The sequence below is a fragment of the Odocoileus virginianus genome, chromosome 25 (assembly GCF_023699985.2).
Source record: "Odocoileus virginianus isolate 20LAN1187 ecotype Illinois chromosome 25, Ovbor_1.2, whole genome shotgun sequence".
NCBI classification, from domain to species: Eukaryota; Metazoa; Chordata; class Mammalia; order Artiodactyla; family Cervidae; genus Odocoileus; species Odocoileus virginianus.
Genome location: NC_069698.1, coordinates 22,560,927 through 22,568,521, shown reverse-complemented (window position 1 = coordinate 22,568,521; position 7,595 = coordinate 22,560,927).

The following is a 7,595-nucleotide window of genomic DNA, read 5'->3' as shown; positions in this document are numbered from 1 at the left end:
ACACCACAGTTCAATAGCATCAATTCTTCAGGGCTCTGCTTTCTTTATAGTCCAACTCTCACATCCATACATGACTACTGGAAAAATTATAGCTTTGACAAGATGGTTAGCAAAAAAAAAAAAAAAACATGCAACAGAATTATGAGATGTGACTCAAAACAATAAAACAATGATGGAATGAGACTCATATACTTTTCAGTGAGCACCATAAATTAATATTTGCCAGGACATGCTTCCCTGCATGCACTAAAAACAAAAACATAAGGAAAAAGTGACATTATACTGAAACTTGAGGTCATTTACCATATTTTAGTATATGTTACCAGCTTTTGGCAAAGAGACAAGGTGGCAGAGTACAAGGACATGTGCTTATCTTCTGCAAGAACCTCAAAATTACCACTAGCTGCTGACCAACCATTGACAGGAGAATGTTTGAACCCACCAAAATTATATAAATCTTTTGGCTGTGAGAATCAAAACAAATTGTGGAAAAATCTTAAAGAGATTGGAATACCAGGCCATCTAACCTGCCTCCTGAGAAACCTGTATGAAAGTCAGGAAGCAACAGTTAGAATCAATCATGGAAAAGCTGACTGGTTCCAAATTGGGAAAGGAGTACATGAAGGCTGTATGTTGTCACTCTGCTTATTTAAATTATATTCAGAGTACATCATGCAAAATGCCATGCTGGATGAAGCACAAGCTGGAATCAAGTTTGCCAGGAGAAATATCAATGACATCAGATATGCAGATGACACCACACTTATGGCAGAAAGCGAAAAAGAACTAAAGAGCCTCATGATGAAGGTGAAAGAGGAGAGTGAAAAATCTGCCTTAAAACTCAACATTCAAAAAATGAAGATCTTAGCACCCAATCCCATCACTTCATGACAAATAGATGGGGGAACAATGGAGACAGTGACAGACTTTGTTTTTTGGGGCTCCAAAATCATTGCAGATAGTGACTGCATCCATGAAATTAAAATACACTTGCTCTTTGGAAGAAAACCTATTACCAACCTAGACAGTACGTTAAAAAGCAGAGATGTTTCTTTGCTAACAAAGATCCATAGAGTCAAAGCTATGGTTTTTCCAGTAGTTATAAATGGATGTGAGAGTTGGACCATAAGAAGTTTGAGTGCCAAAGAAGACTCCTGAGAGCCCCTTGAACAGCAAGGAGATCAAAGCAGTAAATCCTGAAGGAAATCAATTCTGAATAGTCATTGGAAGGACTGATGCTGAAGTTGAAGCTGACACTCAAATACTTTGGCCAGCTGATGTGAAGAGCTGACTAGTTATAAAAGACCCTGATTCTGGGAAAGATGGAAGGCAAGAGAAGAAAAGGACGACAGAGAACAAGATGGTTGGATGACTTCACCAACTCAATGGACATGAGTTTGAGCAAGCTCTGGGAGATGGTGAAGGATAGGGAAGCCTGGTGTGCTGCAGTCCATGGGGTTACAAAGAGTTGGACATGACTGAGTGACTGAACAAATAAACAAACCAGCTTTTTGCTCATTTCCATTGTGCTATGACAGTCAACAGCCTCAGTTTGACTGTGTGGGGACAGGAAAACTCTACCACCCAATGTAGAGGAGGAGCTGATTCTTGACATCTACTCAAGAATGAGGGAAAAGATGTTCTTCCACCCCTCTCCACTTTGCCTTTGATTATGAAACTGTAGCCCACAAAATTCCAGGTGTGGCACCCCATACTCGTCCACTTGTATACCTCACAAGCATCTTATTCTAATAAATGACTTATCTATTACTTTGCCTCTTCTTAACTCTTTCTATATTGAGGCAAAAAGAACTAGAGCTCCTCAGAGTCCCCTTAGAAGCATTTCTGTAATTTTATAATCAACTTGTTTCTGGAACTTATGCCTATACATGACTTGGAGGAAGCCGTGTTCAGTTTATTGTATTTTCAGTATGATATCCTTACCATTGTAGGAAACATCCAACCACCTAAAAATGAGTTCATCCTCAACTAGTGTGATCAGAGGTTAAGGAGAGGTTATAGGAGAAAAAGTTAAGATGAAACAAAAACTAATAAAACAATGAAAAGCTAAGCTTAGAGATAGGGAGAAAACCAAAAAAAAAAAAAAAAAAGAGAGAGAGAGAGAAATTACTTAATAAGCCTGAAAGCAAAAGTCCAACAAATATGAACTAGAAAAGATAGCCTATTAGACTTCATTAGATATAAATGATAAAGCAATTAGAAAAATTTTTTACACTAAAACAAATGGGTGATATATCATGTGTATCATGTGTATGATTATAAATGACTTATGATACACCTGGAATTAATTTTTTCTGTAGAGTGTGAGGTAGTGATCATTTTATGTTTCCTTTGTAGATACACAGTTGTCCCAGAATAAATTATAGAAACGGTGTTTCATTTGTCACTACTGTGCAGAGCCAAAGTAGTCATAAATTAATAAAGTGTTTGAGTTTGCCTATGGGATCTATGTTCTGTATATTTTTCTATTCTTAGGCAATTTACATTAATTGTTATAACTTTATTATAAATTCAAAGGGCTTCCCATGTGATGCTAGTGGTAAAGAACCCACCTACAAATGCAGGAGATGTAAGAGGCACAGGTTCAATCCCTGGGTCAGGAAGATCCCCTGGAGGAGGGCATGGCAATCCACTCCAGTATTCTTACCTGGAGAATCCTGTGGACAAAGAGGCTTGCTTCGCTATAGTCCATAGGGGCACACACAGTCAGATGTGATTGAAGTGACTTATCATGCAAATTATAAATTTAGATATTAAATAAAGCAAAACTTCCCTCCATCTTTCTGAACTGAAGACAGTCTTAGCTATTCATGGTCATTTGCACTTCCACCTGAATTTTGCAATCTATTTAGTTTTACTTTTTTTTTTTTTTTAAGATTTTTATTGTGATAATATTTTATTCATAAATCAATAAGGGGACATCTACATCTCTAAATAATGATGATCTGTTGCACGAACAAGGCCTATCTCTCCTTTTAAGTATCCTTTGTCTTGATTTGTTGTTGTTCAGTAGCTAAGTCATGCCTGACTCTTTGCAACGGCATGGACCGGGGACCCCAGGCTCCTCTGTCCATGAGGTTCTCTAACCAAGATTACTGGAGTGAATTGCCATTTCCTTCTTCAGGGGATCTTCTGGACATGTGGATTGAACATGCCGTCTACTGGATTTACCACTGGGCCATGTGATTATCGTCTGTGCCACAGATTACTACAATCATATATTATTGTCTGTGATGTTATGAAAGGTCTGTGATGTTGTGAATAGAATCTTATCAAAATATGTGCTTTTATAAATTATTTTGCAGATATGTAAAAATATGCTTTAAAAATAAATGCTGCATATAACTATTATTATTGATTCTATAGCTGTTTACTTATTTATTACATTTTTCAGTTGCTGTTGATAAAATATTATTTTCCTGCAGCACTGTTGCCTTATTTATCATTCTACCTCTATTACCTTGAAAATACCTGACAAACAACTGATCTTAGTAAATATTCACTAAATATACTAATTTTTGAATTAGTTAATGAATACATAAGTTATCATCATACTTTAAAAATCTAATTAGTAAAGCCTTTAATGAAAAACTGTACTCAGTCCTCAGTGTTTTTGAAACCATTTGAGTATTTTGCTCATTTTAACAACCTTAATTCTGCTTATTCATCATCCCACCCCCATTTTAAATGTGTACTTTGTTCCATCTATATACTATGTGGAATGTCACTTATTTTCCTTTCACTTCTCTCTTCTCTACTCCCCCCAGATATATCTAGTTGCATGAAGAGAACATAATAATGTAAATAGATGAAGGATCATGGGAATAGGAGAAGTGAGGAAAGGTCAAGGGTGAGAAATCAGAATTTAGAAACAGACAATTACTTCAATTCCACTTTCACCATCTGTTCCCAGAAACTCTTGGACAATGAGAATATATCAAGGCCTGGTAATGCACACTTCTGTGCTGTTAGTGGGCACACATCACCTGTTCTTTCAAGTATAGTTGATGTTAACGTTCTTTTGGTGAATAAAGGAAGCAACCACACTAGCAGGACAAAAATTATTTGCGGTTCTGGCTGAGAAGGAAAGAATGGCATTGTATAAACCTATCAAATGATATACCTCTCTACTGAGACTCCTGACAAAGGTGTTAAATGCATCTTAAATGACTTGATACAGTTCAATTCTTACAGCTGGCCTCTTTTTTCATCTTTGAAAATATATTCAACAACATGAAGATAATCAAAATTAGAGTTGTTGGGAAGTTAGATTTTCCTTATGATTAAATTGCTTACAATATTTAAATAAAGGAATACACAGTCAAATTGAAAAATAAACAAATTGGAAAATAAATCTAGTATTGAGGATGCAAATTAGTTTGGGTTGCACATAGAAATTGAAAATTGGAAAGTCTGATTTTTCACTTTATCAAAGTAAGAAAATGACTAACTATTTTAGGATAGCAAATAAAGAAAACACCAAATCCTAAAACCTTAAACTTGTCTAAATCTATGCAAATCAACCTAAAGAAGAATCCAAAACAGGTAGAAATCAGAGCTGCAGACTATTTTTTATTCCTCAGTTATGAATAATTCTTCAACTTGCACTATTTGATTCATATAAAAACAGGTTATAAATCATACAAATAACCAAATATTTCTGTTTTCTGTGAATATATAAGGAAGTATAGAAGTTTTTGTCTCACTTCCACTATGCCAACCTACTTTCATTGATGTCTACATTCATTAGTCACACAAATGTGTTTAAAACCATATAGCATTTATTATGATATTTCCTAGTACACAAAACATGCAAAAGACAAGTCTCCATACTTGTGATCTTTATATTTTATTTCAGAGATAAAAGATTCTGATTAGGAAAAAAAAGGGAGGGAGCAATTGTCTTAAACACTTAATAAAATGAATGAAATTAGATGAAAATTATATAATAAAGTATTTAGAGCACTATGTTGAAAACATTTTCAGATGGCACACACACAAAATGATGTTTACAGCATATCAAGTACTGAGAAGTCAACATGCAGCTGAACCAGTCCAGCTACCCTCTCTGGCTACACCAGTTTCTACATGGATGCCAAGGAATGTAAATATCTTATCACATCTACAATTGGTTCACTTTAAACACATATTTACTACACAGTTCACATCAGTGGACAAACACAAACTTAGGGAGTACTGAGGTAGTACAAGAACAATATTGCAGTGAACCTGGAATCTTAGATCCATGAATCTAGGGAAATTGGATGTGGTCAAGCAGAAGATGGCAAGAGTGAACATCGACATCTTAGGAATCAGTGAACTAAAATGGACTGAAATGGGTGAATTTAATTCAGATGACCATTATATCTACTACTGTGGGCAAGAATCCCTTAGAAGAAATGGAGTAGCCCTCACTGGTCAACAAAAGAGTCTGAAATGTAGTACTTGGATGCAAGCTCAAACATGATAGAATGATCACTGCTCACTTCCAAGGCAAACCATTCAATATCACAATAATTCAAGTCTATGACCCAACCAGTAATGCTGAAGAAGCTGAAGTTGTATAGTTCTATGAAGATCTACAAGACCTTATAGAACTAATAGAAAAAAAAAAAAAAAAAAAGATTTCCTTTTCATCATAGGGAACTGGAGCAAAAAAATAGGAAGTCAAGAGATCACTTGAGTAACAGACAAGTTTGGCATAGAGTAGGTCAATGAAGCAGAGGAAAGACTAACAACCTTTTGCCAAAGAATGCACTGGTCATAGCAAACACCCTCTTCCAATCACAGAGGAGGCAACTCTACACAAGGACATCACCAGATGGTCAATACCAAAATCAGATTGATTACATTCTTTGCAGCCAAAAATGGAGAAGCTCTATACAGTCAGCAAAAACAAGAGCTGGAGTTGACTGTAGCTCAGATCATGGACTTTTTATTGCCAGATTTAGACTTAAACTGAAGAAGGGGAAAACCACTAGACCATTTAAGTACAATTTCAATCAAATCCCTTGTGATTATACAGTGAAAGTGACAAATAAATGCAGGGATTAGATCTGATAGACAAAGTGCCTGAAGAATTATGGACAGAGGTTTGTTACATTTTACAGGAGGCCATGATCAAAACCATCTGGAAGGAAAGGAAATGCAAAAGGAAAAACGGTTGTCTGAGGTGGCCTTGCAAATAGCTGAGAAAAGAAGAGAAGCAAAAGGCAAAGGAGAAAATGGGAGTCATACCCATCAGAATGCAAAGTTCCAAAGAACAACAAGAAGAGATAAGAAAGCCTTCCTAAGTGATCAGTGCAAAGAAATAGAGGAAAACAAGAGAGGGGGAAAGACTAGAGATCTCTTTAAGAAAATTAGAGATACTAAGGAAACAATTAATGCAAAAATGGGCACAATAAACAACAAATGACATGGACCTAACAGAAGCAAAAGATAGTAAGAAGAGGTGGCAAGAACACACAGAATAACTATAAAAAAGGTCTTAATAACCCAGATAACCAGGCGGTGTGATCACTCACCTAGAGTCAGACATCCCAGTATGCAGAGTCACGTTGGCCTTACAAAGCATCACTACAAGCAAAGCTAGTGGAGGTGATATAATGGCAGTTGAGCTATTTCAAATCCTACAAGATGATGCTGTGGAAGTACTGCACTTAATATGCCAGCAAATTTGGAAAACTCAGCAGTGGCTACAGGTCCGGAAAGGGTCAGTTTTCATTCCAATCCCAAAGAAAGGCAATGCCAAAAAATGTTCAAATTACCACACAATTGCACTCATCTCACACACTAGCAAAGTAATGCTCAAAAATCTCCAAGCTATGCTTCAATAGTACGTGAACCAAGAACTTCCAGATGCTCAAGCTGGATTTAGAAAAGACAGAAGAACCAGAGATCAAATTGCCAACATCTGTTGGATCACAGAAAAAGCAAGATAATTACAGAAAAAAATCTACCTCTTCTTTATTGGCTACACCAAAGCATTTTACTGTGTGGATCACAAAATCTGTGGAAAATTCTTAGAGACAGGCGTAACAGACCATTTCACCTCCCTGTTGAGAAATCTGCGTGCACATCAAGAAGTAACAGTTAGAACTGGACATGGAACAATGAACTGGCTCCAAATTGGGAAAGGAGTACATCAAGGCTGTATACAGTCACCCGGCTTATTTAACTGATATGTAGATCATCATGTAGAATGCTGGGCTGGATGAAACACAAACTGGAATCAAGATTGCAGGGAGAAATATCAATAACCTCAGATATGCAGATGACACCACCCTTATGGCAGAAAATGAAGAGGAACTAGTGAGTCTCTTGATGAAACTGGAAGAGGAGAGTGAAAAAGCTGGCTTAAAACTCAACATTCAGAAATCTAAGATCATGGCATCCACTCCCATCACTTTGATAGCTTACAGTGAACGCTGTTGGATTTGTGATCTCCAAAGATTTAGCTTCATGACTAGGGACTAGGCTTGATCACTCAAGAGCTTTTGTGTAGCAGTTTTATTAAAGTGTAAAAGGGACAGAGAAAGCTTCTGAGATAGACATCAGAAGGGGGACGGAGATTG